Here is an 18,032-nt window from a genome sequence, read left to right as displayed (position 1 = left end):
TATAACAGAACCAGGTATAGCTCCATGCAGTAACCACAAAACCACCCTTTTCCTCCTTACTAATCCTTCTAATGATTAATAACCCTTCCTATTATATCCTTATTGTTTATTTGCGTAGTGTCATTGCTATGCTTTACAGACATAATAATAATAAAGTATGGTCCTTGACCCAAAAAGTTGTCAATTTAAATAAGCAATACAATGACACCAAGGTGTGAAGATGAGAATCATAGAGTGACTGAACAATAGGGGAGAGAAGAGCACTAGACTACTATTATAATTATATGTGTAATTAGAGTTAAAATGTAGTTCCATTGACTACAAGAGAGCTTTGCCATTGACTTGAGTGGGACTGGAATTTGGCCTTGAAAGTAACAAATATTCAAATTGTCATGTTACAGGAGCTACCAGATTAGTATATAATAGTGTAGGATTACTAGCCAAAAGACTGGATTTTAAGGAAAGAGATCAGAACTCCGAAACCCACAGTGTGCATCTGATGAAAGAATTTTGCCCACATGTACTGTAAGTAACATCTCAGTACCCTAAACACATCCCAGGCAATATTCAACAATGTTCTTAACCTTGCTTTGATTTTGCTGAGAGAGAGAAAGACACACACATCTGAAAGAGAAAAAAGTGAATGAGTTTTGTGTGTGAAATCAGGTATTAGACTTTTAACTCGGCGTCACTGCTGATGCAAATAATAGTACCTGCATTCAATTACAGGCACAACATGGCACCTGTAATTTTGGAAACCATGTCTGAAAACCAAAGCCATACAATGTACCCATCATCTCTTTCTACAGAAACCCATGCTCCAGCAAAGAGCCTTAGGTGCTGCCAGGTAAAAGAGTAAAGATATTTCCATTTGAAAATGAGTCCCTTAGGTCCATCCAGCTCCAACATCTCCAGCATGCATTTGAAAAAAAGAAGGTTCAGAACTTTCTGTCTTGCAGAAAGGGAAAGTATGTGACTGTGTTTGTGCCTAGAGTTGATTTCCCAGAACTTCTCAGTGCTGGAGCTGTTTATTTTCTTTTATTAAACTGTTTGGTAAGGTCATTGCGTAATCAACCTTTATTTCCTGGGCCTGAAAACTCTTTGTCTCCAGTTGCTGCTCTATTGTGTATGTTTCCAAAATTATGAAATTGTGCTACCAGTAATTCAAATTGCCTAACCAAGGCCATTCATGGTTCATTAAAAGTAAGTCATTGAACAAGCTGTCTCACTTATTTGGTGGAGACTGTGAGGAATCTTGCACTCTGCTCCAGGCAATGATGGATTCTATTCTGAAAACAAAGTTATGTTTTTTCTTTATTTTTCCTTGATGCCATCATAAGAAGTGAAGTGCAAGAATCAATCAGAAAAATTCAGAACCAAACTGAAAATCTGGAGAATGCAATTATAGCACAAAAAGCCCTCTAGATCCAGGAAGTTCTCTCTTGCATGTCTATCTGGTTCTATGCTCAATGTCTGTCTCCAGCCAGCCAGGTAGCCTCTAGCAGTTAGAGTCGTAGCTTTGAAGTCAAGACTCCCCCTGGACCTGCTACCTATTAACTTTCCGACCTTGGGAAAATCATTTAATGTTTCTCAGGCTATGTCTATACTACTGCGGTAAGTCAACCTATGCTACACAACTCCAGCTATGTGAATAATGTAGCATGAGTCGATGTATCTTTGGTCGAGTTACCATGGGGTCTATACCACAGGGGGTCGACGGGAGAAACTCTCCCATCGACTTACCTTACTCTTCTCATCGGGGGTAGAGTACAGGGGTCGACTGGAGAGCAGTCTGCTGTCGATTTGGCGGGTCTTCACTAGACCCGCTAAATCGACTGCTGGTGGATCGATCTCAGAGTGTCAATCCAGGCTGTAGTGTAGACATAGCCTCAGCCTATAAAGATAACCGTGATAATCACACTCACTGGGAAGCTGTGCTTACTTAGTCATTTAGCATATAATTCTTTAATGTCCTCGGGTGAAAGGCAACAGATAGAAGCAAAGTATGTCTGATAACTAAGGCTATAGGTTTGTCACAGCCATAATTCCCATGACTAAAGCACGACTTTAGGGGGGGTTCCATTTTAAAAAGCTATGGTTTTTTACCCCTTTTCTTTGTATAAATGTGGTTAGAAATTAATGGAGATTAATAACATTATGCAATTAAGGCATGTGTAATATGCTTTATCAAAATGAGACATACTATACAGTGGTCTACATATAGATCTGTAATGATATTATCAATATAGATATATTCTATGGTCTAGGTATTCAGCTGTAGCCAAGAAGTGCTTGGCACGGTTGAGGAAGTAGGGAGCAAAGATGACTTTTAGCCACCTAATGACATTCTATACCTTGAGGGAGCACCTTGTAACCCCCTATTCCTTATTTATATATAATTGCAATGTTACATATAAAGCAGACCATGTGAGGTATCAGGAGATAGAACAATCTCTTTCAGCAGATCATAACCTATCTAAATACGTATATCATTAGTGCATATGAAGATATGAGATTGTGTTATATAGTTGTCACTAAAACATGCTGTCAGTTGGGGAATCGGCCAGATATTAGCTCCCCAGAGACAACAGCAAGGAAAGTAACCAATGCCCGAGCAGGTGTCAAACAACCATCAACAGCCATTGTCCAGCAAGGGAGATACAATGTAATGACTCACATGCACAGGACCACACCAGGGGAATTGTTCAACCTAGCCTGGGGACGCAGCAATGCCCAACAGACCTGGACTTGTGTTCTCTGAGCACACAGGACTGCAGGCATAAAACAGAACACAGTGGCCCCATGCTTGGCCTTTTTTCCTCCCTGCACCTTTGCTGCAAGCAACAAGGACACTCAGAAGACTAGTATCAGAGGGGTAGAAGACTCCAACAGAGGAAACTGGCCCAGGTTTCAAGGATGAAACCTGTGTATTATGAACTGCAATATCCAGTGGGGTGAGAAAAACTGCTTAATCTAGCTGTTGTCCAGTCTAAGAGGGTTGAGAGTTTAGACTGTGTGTTTTATTTTTTATTTTATTTTGGTAACCACTCTAACCTTTTGCTTATCATTTATAATCACTTAAATCTATCTTTTGTAATCAATAAACTTGTTTTACTGTTTATCTTTACCAGTGAATTTGCCTGAAGTGTGTGGTAAATCTGCTCAGGTTTACAAAGGCTGGTGTATATTCACTTTCCATTGATAAAGTGGTGAACCAATTAATAAACTTGCCCTGCTCGTCTTGGGCAGTGCAAGATGGTATATTCCTGACGTACAAGGCTGGGAGCTGTGGAGATTTGGCAGGTGCCTTTCTCTGTGTGATTCATGAGTGGCTAAGGGAGCATTCATGCAATATAGCTCCACATGCAGTTGCGCTGAGTGTAACAGCGCCTGGAGGGGTTTGCTGCTTGTCACTAGCAAAGTATTGTGAAAGACAGCTCAGGCTGGAGAGTTAAGGGGGCACAGTGACCCCCTTAACTCTCCAGCCTGAGCTGTCTCTCTCAATACTTTGCTGCACCCCAGGGATCCCGTCACACACCTCTAAAGGCTGCTGTCAACATGATCTTACAATGTCCCCAACAGCCCATTACAGCAGCCAGGAATTGCTGGCACACAGGGACATCCCAGTCATGTCCTCTGCCCTTAAGCCACAAGCCTGAACTGATAGCCAAGAAGTAGTAGTGGCTCTGCTGCAGGTGGGGAGCGTCCTAGCAAAGGGCACCCTCCAGTATTTTGGTTGTTGGCTAATTTTATATGCTTTTAAACTATTCATGACAACTATTTAACACTTTTCTAATGCAAAGTAACATAGCAATAATTAAAATAGTTTCCCAGGGTTTCTTTTACAAACTAAAATTATGACACCTAAGTAAAAATAGCCATGACTTTCCCCACTTTTGCTATGCCAAACAAACAGCTTCAGTGATAACGGTCAATAAATCAAGGCCCAAGATCCCATATTGAATTGAATACCCCCTTGTTATACATATTTTCATTTATTTTTAGATTAACTTTGCTGTCCTATCTGTGGTATGTATCCAGCACAAAATTATTTGACTATTTGAGTGAGGGATTCAGAATCAGAATGTCCAGTTCATGGCTATTTTGTACTCTGTATTATATTCACTGCTTCCCCTAATACTTTATCAAAATGAGTACATTATAAGTTGTGAATAAGTTATTGTAGGAAACAAAGATTATGGTTAAAATTTTCCAGCAAGCACAAGTCTAAGCTGTAAACTGGTCAAGTAAGAGGGCTAATAAACCTCTTCTGTTGGCTGTAAAATGGAGACAAGTAGTTATTGGCTAGGTGCTCCACACAGCTGTAAAGTACAAGGCACTTGGAGGGCATTGTGACTTAGACACTAAGGAATTGAATGTTACTGCATAGTACTGAATAACTTGTTTGTCGTTCATGTGAATAAAATGTGGAAGTAGATCGATGCTTTTCTCCATAATATGGGTTCTCTACTAAGCACAGTAAATCTCCGTCTTACTACAATGGTGTGAGATCATTCATGCCATTAGTTTCAATGAGCCTGAATCTATACTGCATGCAGTTTGCTGTTCTCTTTCCTCAATATAACAAAGCCTGAGAGTGCCAGCTGCCTCTTGAGTCTTAAAAAGAGAGAAAGAGAGAGAGACTTTTATTTACCATGATTTTGATTGGTTAATTTCACTCTATTATTTTGTTGCTTCCTCCCATATGAAAAAATGCATTGTCGCTCAAACACACAAGAAAGGCAGTTCAGTTAGCATGCAAAGCATAAATTACCAGTTTGTAATGTCACAGACTATGTAGCATAATATTTCCACCACCATCTTTTTTACTCAAAATATCATAGATTGATTTCTTTTGAGGCTATAATCACATTTCCATCTGCTGAGCTCTAGCTAAGCTCTGTGTGCATGTAGCAAATTGTGTTTTATGAGTGTAGTATTGTAAATATTGCAGTCTATGCTTGGCACATGGATGAAAGTCATAGTGCTGCCATTTGTAGATAGGGCTAAGTTATCTTTATAACTATATTATATAGTCATTTTCTAAACCATTTTAATGACCTATTGGGCTTAGTGCTATATAATTTAATATAACCATGCTCTTGGCACTCCTATGGAAAAAGCAGTGGCAGCATATCTAACACAGACCCTTTCTGCACCCTATATGTTATGGTGATTTCAGATGCTACAAGAAACTGTTGTGCGTGTAAAATAGCATTTTCATAATCCCAGTGTAATAATATGAAATATGGAATAAAAACTTTGGGTATATGTGTAAAAACAAAAACAAAAGAGTGACAGACTTGTTTAGAAAACTGTGTTTTTAGGAGTGCATTCCTCTTCCTCACTCAGACACTGGTTAACTATGTTACCTTGGGCAAATCACTTAACCTCACAGTGCTTCAGTTTCCTCTGCTGTGAAATGAGGATAATAGTCGATACCTGACTCAGGAGTGCTGCGAGGATGAAATAGTTAACGTTTGTAAAGCACTTTGACTATGTTAATTTCTATGTATTTCTATTGTTTTAAATCTCTCACAAAAATGTCCTAAGGGGTTTGCAGCATTGAGGAATTAACATGGGGGTCTGGCAGCTAAATTGACTACCCATAATGCTTCTGACTGAGCAACAACAATCCATCTGTTCAATAACTAACAAAACAAAGACAGCATTACACAAAACTATGGTATTTTGGCTTATTAGGAACCTACTTCCAATGGGTGCTATGTAAATGTGCATTAATGACAACATGCAGTTTTAGCACTCTGGCGCACATGCTAGCTTTGAAAATGTGTATTATTTTCCCAATAAATGATGGTGGCAGCTCCCTCAAAGCTGATATAGACTCTTCAGGATGAAAAATCAGCTGTTTAAAAAAGTGCCTAGATATATATTTACCTAGTATAGCTCTTGAATAAATAATTCATTTTTTTTAAATTAGTACACATTCCAAAATAGTATTTTCCTATTAGACCATAACAGCCACGAAGGAGCCTTTCTAGTCTACTGGGTAATATCTGGCGCATCTTTTTAAAATTAGTATGCATGCCACAAAACATACGAAATTACATAAACAGTACACCTTTAAAAATGCCAAAGTATCTATACAGACAATCCAACACAGAGAACTCCTTGGGCTACAATGCATCCACACACAAAATAGATTTGGTTTTGTGAAATAACAGTGGGGCAAATAAATATTTAATTTGTACACTCAGCTCCACTGTAAAATGAGCTGGCGCTTTGAAAATAGGGAGCTGACTACCACAGTGCTGACAGTGATTGAACTACCAAAAATATTACACGGTATTTTGTAATAACCTCATGTTAACCACTCAGTTGATCCATTGGAAAGTATGGTACTGCAGAGTGATTATACAGTAATTTGCAATCATGCTGTCCTGTTATTATATGGGATACTGTATTAAAATAACCCACATTATCCTCATTGTGTCACATGAGCTAATACATTTGACAGCCTTACACAGGATGTTGAGAATGTAAGGCATATCAGGTGAATTCACCTCACCACAGACTAACATCAAAAGGCTTTTCACATCTTTTAAAGTCATTTGGCATTGGAGGAATTTCACATTTGTCGAGGAACTGTAGGAACAGAAGAGGTCCAGATAATCTGCTTGAGTCTTTCTCCCTATAATGACAAGATTAAGGAAAGGGAACAAAGACCATTCTTTGCAATGGGTATATTTCATATGGGAAGCAGTCCTAGTTATGAATATCTTAGAAGGGTGTGACACTTCCCTTTAATAAAACCATTGATTCATCTCCCTTTTATGCCTCGTGTACTGCTTTGCAGCTGTCACATAAACAAACTGATCTGCTGAAAGTAATTAATTACTGAATATATCTATGATGCTAAGGAATTGGCGGGAAACCCCATCAGGATACTAGTCTACCCGCTGTTCTGGCAATTCTTTGTCTCTCTTTATCAGGAATAACTAAGCTCAGAACTCATATATTCCCATGACTTTCAGGTAACCACAGCATAAACATCAATTAAGGGCTCACACAATTAACTGACCAGATCTCCAATTGCACTTTGGAATACAAAGTATTATCAGAACCCAAAGCCAATTAATTATCATGAGTTCAATTCATGCCTGCACAAGAGACCAGCACAAGATCTATGCTTCCCTTAAGTCCCACGTAAGCCCTATTTTGAGTGCATAATACATATCTGTATGGTGTTTAGATCTTGTTCGGGTACTTTGAATTTTACGCTATGACTATAGTTATTACAAAGACCCAAACATCATTGGTGACTTAATCCTCTGGATGCAATGTACCACCAACAATCCAGGAAAATGGTTTCTACATCCCAGTTGTAAAAGAAGTTGATTTGATCTAAAGAGAAATCACTGTACATATAACAAATAAGCGGCCAGAGTGGGATCGAGTGGACTTGATGTAGTGGAAGGAATATCTTGTAATGACTGAATAATAAGCTTTTATTAGTCTAATTTCCTCAGAGCACATGAACTCATTGTTTCTCAGTTAACTGAAGCTTCTCCAAGGACATGCAATATTTTCAGATAATTGTGGATCCAAAAAAAAAAAATTAGGGGAGCTAGTCAGCATGTGTCCTCAAATCTGCACTCCAGATATCCCAGACCTGGAATGCAGTGAAGCAGTTCCCATTCAATCTGCAAAGCCAGCCAGCCAAACTTGAGGCATCCAGAGTGCCCATTTGTAGAGGGGGACATTCCTAACCTTTAGATAAATGAGAGTTTCAGTTTAATCAGCATTCATGCAAGATGGGTTCTGCTGTATGCATAAACTATTAAGAAACATCTACTTCTTGAACTCCCTCTCCCCTTTCCTCTTCATTTTTATATCTATGGCCAGATTTTCAAAAGTCCTCAGCACCCAGCAGCACCCATTGTGTGAGTACTTTTGAAAAATCTGGATAATCCATTTAGATGCCTAAATGGGAACTGCGCTCTTTAAAAAAGCTGGCTCTTAACATCCTGGGTACATCCTCTCCAAATTTCTGACCAGGCATTTGGAATAACAACAACAACAAAAGCTGTGTCCATGTTTTACACAGAGGAAAGTGCATAGTGAGACAGGCATTTCAGACTTCAGTGTGATATTCACCTGTTGTCTATAAGACCAGTACAAGACCCTATAAACCAAGCACTGGATTGAGTGTTTATGTTTGTGCGTGTGTTAAGGAAGTGGGGGATTGAGTGTTTATGTTTGTGCCTGTGTTAAAGAAGTGGGGGATTGTCATGCAAAGTTGCCCTCATCAGGGCCAAGGGCTTTAAAAGGTTGGTGTGGAAGCTACTATGCCACCTTGGGATTCCTTTAGATGGGGGAACCTCATGTAGCAAATTAAGATGACTTTGAGGTGGTTTTAGACTAGTTGATCAGCACAGAGAAGCCACAGGGGAGCCTGGATCTGGATCTGGCACATTGTCTTTTATCTCTACATAAAACATACAAATCTAAACTGGGGGAAAAAAGAGGATGCGTATAGGATGCTCATCTTTGATAGAATTCTGCAATGAGCTAAATTCTTGGAGGATTGAAGTAATAGATGATAATAGCATAAATGATCATCAGTCCTCTATACAATTGTGAATTTAGGGCCACATTTTCAGAACTATGTGTATAAAAATTCTTGTAACTAATTTATGCTTGCAGTTACCATGATTACACATGAAACTCCAGTAACCACATATGTAAGTGCCAAATTACTGGGCATCTGTGTGTGCAATTACCATAGCTCTGTGTACAGATTATTTAACGATATTTTTCCACTTGCCATGCTAAAAAAAAGCAATCTGTTATTTGTTCCTGTTCTGTTTTGTCTCATATATGCTGGATGTTTCTTTGGAAATCCATGGATAGCTACCTAAGTTAGTTGTGCCTTGTATGCGTTTTCATCAGTCTAAGCATTTGCAAGACTTTTTAATTAATTCAGGATTTGCAATACCATAGACAAAAAATGCTTGGGTTTTCCCATTGTACTCATTGGAAATGTTATACCAAAACAAAACAAAAACATGAACAGATACAGAACTGTCGCAAAATATTTGCTTATGCATATCTAATTCCTTAGGTTGTCCAAAGAACAGCACGAATAAACCTCAGATACTATAACACAGAGTAGACAAATGAATTTGAATGTAAGGCTTCTTTATGACTGGAAACTATTACCCCTTCAGTTTCCTTTAAACAGGTCCCTGAAGACAGGTAAGAAGCAGTTTCCATCTGTATGAGCTCCATTGGACAAAGGCTAGCTGTACTGACCATTTAATGCTACCTGCCATTTATGACAGAGTACTTCCTCCTGGATACTGGGGAGAAGGGATGTTTGCCAGTTTGCCACTGACCCGTATCGGCCTTACAGGATTGCCATTGATGTTCTCTGACACCACCACCACTCCAACAGGCATTTGCAGGCAGATATATTATCAAGATTTTCACGCTGCTTTGGAAAGAAAACAAACAGGGCTGTGAGGTCCATCATAAGGAGCGTATGCATGTATTTGTGCCCCCTGCTATTGCACCCATACAAAACAAATGGTGGCTCAGCGAGTGACTGCAGGGAAATGACAGATCTTATCAACTTTACTAATCTTGGGAAGCTCTATGACTTTAGCAGCAGATAAGTTTTAGTTTGTGACTGTGAACAAAGGCATTGTTTTCAGGGCTTCTGTTATGAAGATCTAATTTGGGTGAAGCTTAGCAATGTCAGTTCACTGGGTTTTGGAGGCAAATTCTGGATTTTCTTCCAAATCTGTATAGGTTCTTCTACTCTCCTTCCTCCCTACCAACAACATTTCAAATTTGAATGAACCCCCAAACTCAAAGTGAAAGTCCTCCCCAAAAAAACAACATAAACCTAATTTTGCAATAATATCGTGACACCCTTTTCTGCTTGAGTATAACTAGTGAGAAAGGGTTCAAACCACAAAGTTTGCATCCAGACCCAAATACTTCCACACATTCAAGGCTGCCCAAATCTGTGATTTGATTTTGGTTCCAACCCTTCTCTAATTTCAAAGCAAAACCATGAACTGGCCCAGGTTACTTCAAAACTTGGCCCAAGTATACTCAGTACTACACTCAAGTTCCTTTGAGACTGCCGAGATTCATAAGAGTATTAGTGCAGTGTTCTGGGACCTTACTACAGAAGACTATAATACTGGTTTTAATAAGAGGCAACACTCTGAAATGGAATATAATTGTGTATTTAGTTTGCAAGAGAATTGCTTTCTCTTATTCTATTTTTACAACATTCCTTTATCATTCCTTACATTTAATTACGTTTGAAAATGAAAATTCTCCTTCAATCTCTCAACAAAAAAGAACGTGTGTAAATTGAAAAAGCAACTGCTAGGAAGGGACAGATGATTTTGTGGCTAGCACACAGAACTGTGAGTCAGACAATCAGTTTTTTTCTCAGTTTGCACCACAGCTTTCTGTGTAACCTTCAGCAAGTCCTGTAACTTTCCTTCTACAAAAGGTGTTATGAGAATTAATGAAAGTTTGAAAAGTCCTTGAGCCTCAGTTGGAAGCTGATGTACAATGGTTGCCATTCAAAACAATGGTTACTGTGTAGTGGTACCTGAAATAATGCAGTATTTCCCTCCATTTGGAAGAAGAAAGAACTAGGATGTCTCAGCTTCAGTCACTGGTAAATGTTCCCTTTTGTCGGTGATCCCTGGTATAAATTCAAATTGTTATCCACATTAGTAAGTCCTGGCCAGGTAAAAGCTTACTGGTTAGCTGTCAGCTACAGCTGGGGGGATTCTAAATAAAACCAAGACGAATGTGGGGTCCCAAGTTAAAGTTTGGGGATAATAAATAATTCACTTTCAGACATATGGGTAGTGTTTATTCAAAGAAAAGGTATGGATACTTGAAGGCCTTTCTTTCTAGGCTAGTCACAAACTCATTGTCTGAAACTCTCTCTATACATATAAGGTGAATATTATTTTATAAAGATCCCTTCCCAGTGGAATGACAGGAGATTTAGTAGTAGACACATTTATGCAATACAGACCACTATTGGTAAGATTGCTAACTGAACTCTGTCTCATGACTATTGAGGTTAAAAGCTAACTACTGGGCACTTGGAACTCCAGGTTCTCAGCACTTACCTAGTAGCTAATCTCCTTTGCATGTTTTATCATACCAAAATATAATGGGGGGGGGGGGAGAGGAACCAAAATAGTCCCCTTATTTCCCCTCACCCTCCTCCTTCCCATCTCCCATTAATAGCCCCCATTGTTTGTCTTAATCTGCTGTAATATGTGAACTCATTTGAAAGACAGGTATGGAAGAAAGCAGTAATTTACTTGTAACTCAACCAGCTGCCTGAAGCAAAATCACATAACTACATTTCAGAGAACAATCTGGTTTTATAGAAGTGTGTGTGAGTGTATATGCAGCATTGTTGTAGCAGTGTCGGTCCCAGGATATTAGAGAATCAAGATTGATGAGGAAATATCTTTTATTGGATCAACTTCGGTTGGTGAGAGAGACAAGCTTTTGAGCTACACAGAGCTCTTCTTCAGGTCTGGAAAAGGTACTAAGAGTGTCACAACTAAATACAAGATTGAACAGGTAGTTTAGCACAAGTAGTCAAAACATATTCTAAGGGACCATTCAAGGTGAAGTGGCCCGTTAACACCCATGTAATAATAGGGCAAAAATGGGGGAGAAGCTAGGGGGTTACAGATTGTTGTAATAAACTACAAATCCAGTGTCTTATTAAGACCATGATTGTTAGTGTCAAGCAAAGTTATGCGGATGTTTTGAGACCAGAATGGAAGTAAAGGTGTAGGGGTCAGCTTGTGAGATGGTGTGGAGATAAGAATAGGAAATGGAGATGAAGGAGGTTATTTAGGTATGTGGCTTGGAGTAAAAAAATAAGGACAGAACTCTGGCAGCCTGAATAACCAGAATGTTAATAACATAATTGTATCACATCAGCTATAAAACAGGCTTGCTTGTGCTTGTTCTAATGGTGTATGATGTTTGTAATTTGTTGTTAATAAATGCTTTATAATAGGGTTACTAAAGGAATTCCATGATGATTGGGATGCTTTATGATCCTGTAACATAAGCTTACACGGTGTGTTTATGTGCCCTTCTATTAACTAGTCCAAATGGAGGACAGCAGCCTACTATAGCTACCATCTAATGAAGATGGTCCTTTAGTTCAAGTGGTAGTGATCTATGTTATGGGTTTGAATATTCCGGATTCCTACCCCACCAATGATCCTTACAAGGATTCATTATAATTTCATAGACAATTTACAATTATCGTAAAATATATGGATCCATCCAAACCACTGATTACTATTGTATGCTGTGAAATCTATTTTGCATCATTTCTTTAATAGAAAGGAGATATCAAGGTTTCTTTAAAATGTTTGTATGTATTATTAATTTCCTACTATCAGAGTTCTTGGGCTTCTTTAATCCCTGCAACCTCCAATCATTACTTCAAAGCCATAGAAAGTCCCATTCTCACAGTTAAAAAAAGTAAAGAATTAAGAAGGTTTTTTACAGTGTTATGATGTCACAAGTATTCAGTTTCATTTATAAATGAACTTTTTGTTGGGTAACAGGTCCTTTAATCTCTTCTACTTTGCTGGAGGTAAATCATACTGGTCTAAACTTTGTATTAAACTATATCTTGATGCATCAAATCTCTCAGCTTTTATCATAGCAGAAAGCTTAATGCATGTTCTGGATTATTTCTATTCCAGTTCAGCAGTTTCATGTAATTTCTTGAGCTCTTAAAGGGCCTGATCCTGAAGTTGCTTCACTCACAGGACTGCTGTTGTTGTCAATACTCAAAGCAGTGGTCACTATGGGAAACAGGGAACCAGACTAGATGGACCACAGATCTGATCTAGTTTAGCAATGCCTATGTTCAGCAACACGGCATATACCATAGCCTGAGAAGTTCATGAGCATGAGACTTTTTCCCCTTTCCCAATCTTAGCTAGTATGTTCCTATTAAGTGTGATAGCATTAGTTTACTAGGGAATAGGAAGAAAAACTGCCATTGCTCCAGCTCCCAACTCCTATAATACAAAATGGGTCTAACTGATTTGGGTGGGGGAGTGGGTTTGTAGTCTTGCTTCAAAGAAATAAAGAATTTTTAAAAATTACAACAGGAGTGGGTAAGGAGAGAGTGAGGCTACTGTTCAGCCCTGGACCTTCAACAGGTTGATCTGGCTTTCTCTATTATGGGTCACTTCTCCATTAGCCTTAGTCCTCGGAAAAGAGCTTGGTCAGTGCTTCAGAAGGAAATCCTGCAGCAGGGCTACTGATAACTTTAAAGGCTGTAGAACTGGTCTGATTCCCCTGCCAAATGGGCCCCCTGCCATGGAGAAGCTGTACAAGGAAGAATTTGCATCTCCTTGTGCAATGGATCAGTGACCTGTAGAGGCTCCCCACATACAACCCTGCAGTAAAGACATGGGGCAGACTGGACGGTCTTGGGCATAGCTAGAGGGTACAGTTCCCTGGAAAGCTGGAGCACACCTGTCCAGATGATAATATAGGCCTGTGGAGCATCTCTTCTCATACCCGGTGGTCTGTGGGGGAAGGGAGAAAGGGAGGACTCCATCCTCCCTGAATCTCTGTCCAGGACCCTGCTGTAGGGAGCTCCTCTTCACATAGATTATTTAACTAGGCTTTGCAAGGAGCCAGAGTTTTGTCCTGGCTTATGGAGACCTGCTGGTCATGATATTAGAAATCGCAGGATAGTGATGCATTTAAATAGACCAGTTTTTACACTGAGCTTCCCTTCCTCCAGGCTAAGTGGAAACATTTATCTGAGTTCCCACCATACCTCTGCCTGGGAATGGTTTGCTCTCCCCACAAGTCATTTGATATGGGGCCCCTGACTTATATATATATAAACACCACACCTTTATTATATTTTGCTGCTGCTTATTTTCTCTCATGCTGGCAGTCCACTCCATCCCAATGATAAAGGCAAGGGATGAGTATGTGTTTGTGTTGCTCTGCATGTAGCCCACGATCAGTGGTGAAGAGAACGTAGCCAAGAGGGTCAATACCAGAGGTGTGCAAAACTCCACTGATGCTGGTTCAAAGGAATCATACAACACTTTCTTTTTCTGATTTCATTTTGTATGGGGGTCCAACACCTTCATCATCAATTAAAATGCACATCTTAAAATAGACAGACCCCATTGGTTACCCTTGGATCACATTAAATGAATCAAACCTTTCATAAACCCCACCACCACACTCCTTATACCCCTCCCTGACTCACCCTTCCCCCCATCTGCTTACGGGCTAAGGAGAAAAGATGAGCCTTTCAGGGTGCCCTGAAAGTTAACAAATCACACTATTATGTTCTAAACTGGAGAGACTATTTCCAAAGATATAACGCTTTAACTGAAAACATCCTGCCAGCAGTTCCTCCTCATTGATCACAATGCAGATCCAGTTCAGATGCAATAACTGCAACTACAGAAGTCAGTCAAGGGGAAAGACGGTTTCTTAGACAGATAGTTTAGTTCCTAGGCCATTTGGGGCTTTACAGGTCAAAAAACAGCTTCTTAAAATCAACCTGGCAATCAGACAGACAGACAATGCAGATTGTAGAGCACAAGTTTAATATGCCTACAGACAGAAACACGGATAACAGAGGCAACCAAAATCTGCACCAGCTGCAGTGTTTTGGAGGAATATATAGCCCCGTGTAGAACTCATTGCACTAGCCTAATCTTGAGGAGATAAAGAAACAGATGACCATCTGAAAGCCTGGCCCTATGTAGATGACAAATGGTCAACCTGGCTATAGCTGTTATCTGATTTCCCAGGTTACAATATAGACCTCAGAAGAACCCAACATGAGAGCACCATCAGACTGGGAGATCCAGTACCTAACGTCCCTCTGAGAGACCTCAACAAGCTGGGAATAGAGTCACAGAAAAAATAGCTTTGTCCAGCCTTACTGTGGTTAGCAAAGAGGTCAAACGATGTTTCAAAGACTGTGTGTTTCATCATAACCTTTTCAATAATCATTTAAAAATGTAAGATTTGCTGCAGGGCAAGATAATCAGCATCAATTGATGATTGTACAGGTTGTAAAAAAGCTTCTTTCAGGGGAGCAGGCAGCCTGCACTCCCTCATGGAGGCACTAACCTCTACCAACAAAGGATCAAATACTTTCCTGCAGGCCTTCACTGGGTGAGGTGGACATGGGTCTCAGCACAAGTTGATGGCCAAAGCATTTTTACACCCCCAGTGTTTCAGAGAAACACACTGGCAGAGAAGATACAACATTTGTTCTCTCAGGAGCAAGCTCTGCTCCCATGGAGTCAGACCGTTCCAGCAAAAGAGAGTGATTTATAACATAAAATAAGAAAATTCCTCATAATTGGGGGTATTTGAATCAACAGCCCAGTGGAAGTAACTCGAGCAATCCATCACCTAAGACAAATTCATTCATCATTCAACTGCTGTGGTGCAACAATGCCAGGACATATAATCAAATCTGTGACAGCAATGCAGTACTCTATTTCTGTAACTAGAAATGAAGGTTTCTGTAAAACCGACAACTTGGTCTAGTTTTGTAACTGTTAACATTAGAGCTGTTATGCTTGAGGGGTTTTTTCCTCATTTACCTTGACATTATTTTGTTAGGCGATGTGTGAGCCATAGCCCCTGTTGGACGTTTTTTAAAGACAGGAGGTGTATCTGCCATATTGGTTTTTGTTTCCTCTGTGGTTTATATTCGCCCTGGCATTGCCACTGATGGTGAAGTTCCTGCTCAGCTCCTCCTCCAGCTGGCTGCTTTCCTAGCTCTCCTATCCTTCATTTCCAACCAGGTCTCATCGCCCTGAGTATGACAGTATCAACATTTACAAAAGAAAACAAGGAGCTATTTCCTTAAGCCTTTGAAAACTGTGGACATATATTTACAGATGAGCATTCTTTTGGCTGGTAATTTGATTTTAGCGGCAGAAAGTAACATCAGTGCATTATATTTTCTAGGGCATCAACAACAGAAGGTGTGATCAGAACTATTATTAGGAACTAACTTAATACTATAATAATAGCATGAAAGTAGAAAAACTAGAAGTGTACACCTGAACCAAACTGAAGGATGACAAGCCAATAAACCCAGAAGGGATGAATTTTTTTTCCTTTTTAAATAAAATGGGAGTTACATATATTTTACAAAAAGAAAAGGAGTACTTGTGGCACCTTAGAGACTAACAAATTTATTTGAGCATAAGCTTTCGTGAGCTACAGCTCACTTCATCGGATGCATTCTGAAGTAAGCTGGATCTCACAAAAGCTTATGCTCAAATAAATTTGTTAGTCTCTAAGGTGCCACAAGTACTCCTTTTCTTTTTGCGAATACAGACTAACACGGCTGCTATTCTGAAACCTGTCATATATTTTACACACGCTTAATGTATGCTTATAAAATATACTAACTTTGTAGGCACCACTATTTATTTAAAGACTTGTTCCAATATGGACTATTGACTAGACAGGCTTCTTCGCTCAGTTGTCAGTTGTTGATGCAACAGGTGCATCTTCAAAAAATATTCATGAAGAAATTGCTCCTGCAAAACCTGGAATTTGCATTTGAAGTGGAATGTGCACATCAGTTATTTGGTCACCCACATACCATTTTGTGTGCACAAGTGCATCATTTTCACAGCCACAACTGGTATGTGGATCCATTTCTACCTTTGCTGAAAACTGTGTCTCTAGTTTTAAAGTCCATGTAGAGCAGATTCCCTCTATCATCATTCAAAGATGTTTTAAAGCATTTGAAACTGTAGGACAAATACTTGGCCCTTTTTTCTGCCCTGAAGGGGTAGTGAAGGATTCCTCCCACGCAAAGGAATCTTTATGTGCTGCAAGGCCAGGTTCTATCCCCCTCCTCATTTCCAATAATGAGCCTGTTGTGAGTAGGGCTGAGTGCATGACATAGCACCAGATCTTCACCCAAACACATGTGCTCACTAAAGCCAATGCAACTTAGAACAAATATGAAGTTACTCTAAATCAATGGTTCTCAAACTTTTGTACTAGTGACCCCTTTCACACAGCAAGCCTCTGAGTGCGACCCCCCTTATAAATTAAAAAATGTTTTTATATATTTAACACTATTATAAATGCTGGATGCAAAGTGGGGTTTGGAGTGGAGGCTGACAGTTCACGACCCCCATGTAATAATCTTACGACCCCTTGAGAGGTCCTGTCTCCCAGTTTGAGAACCCCTGCTCTAAATTATGCCAGGGGCCATTTAGAGCTCTTCCCATCCCCACCTTCTTCTCATCTGCATCAGGAATAAATGCAGTGCAGCTGCATATTAAGCCCAAAAGGCCTAAATGGAAATGAGATCTTATTGTGCAAATAGATATTAGCAGATATTTCAGGGAAATTATTCTAGAAACATTGTAGTGTAATGATCACTGTGGCCAAGATGTGTGAAGACTATCCTAATGACCTTCCAAAATAACTATTTTTAATCAATTTTATGAACATAAACAAATTCAGTCTTCTAATGAATTTTCAACCTTTAAGATACCCTGCCTTTGAAATATACATGCTCCTCAAAAACTGAAAGGGACATCATAGATTGAATCTTAATCTATTAAAGTACAGTAATTTGTGACAATTTATGTCTGTAATTAAGTAGTAAGTTTTCCTCCATGAATAATAAGGGTGGATTTAAAAAATGTATTAAGGTAGCTCATGGCTCCTTCTATCCTTTTTAATTGCATGTCAGAGTTTTTAGGGAAAGAAAGGACATCAATATAGCAAATAAAGGAGTTTAACAATTTTATGGGTCATCAAGAAATCAAAGCTCAGTCCAGCATAGCGTGCATAAAAATCTCTGGAGCTTTTGTACTAAAGAGATAAAGTAATTGGTAACCACTGTCTATAAACAAAAAGTTTGGCAAACTCAAGTAGTGTCTTTGCATACCTTGCATTTGTTGAATGGTTTCCAAAATTGAAGCTTTCCCATGGGAAGGCAAAGAAAC

This window comes from Dermochelys coriacea, chromosome 6 (assembly GCF_009764565.3).
Source record: "Dermochelys coriacea isolate rDerCor1 chromosome 6, rDerCor1.pri.v4, whole genome shotgun sequence".
Classification (NCBI taxonomy): Eukaryota; Metazoa; Chordata; order Testudines; family Dermochelyidae; genus Dermochelys; species Dermochelys coriacea.
This window is presented reverse-complemented; position numbering follows the sequence as displayed.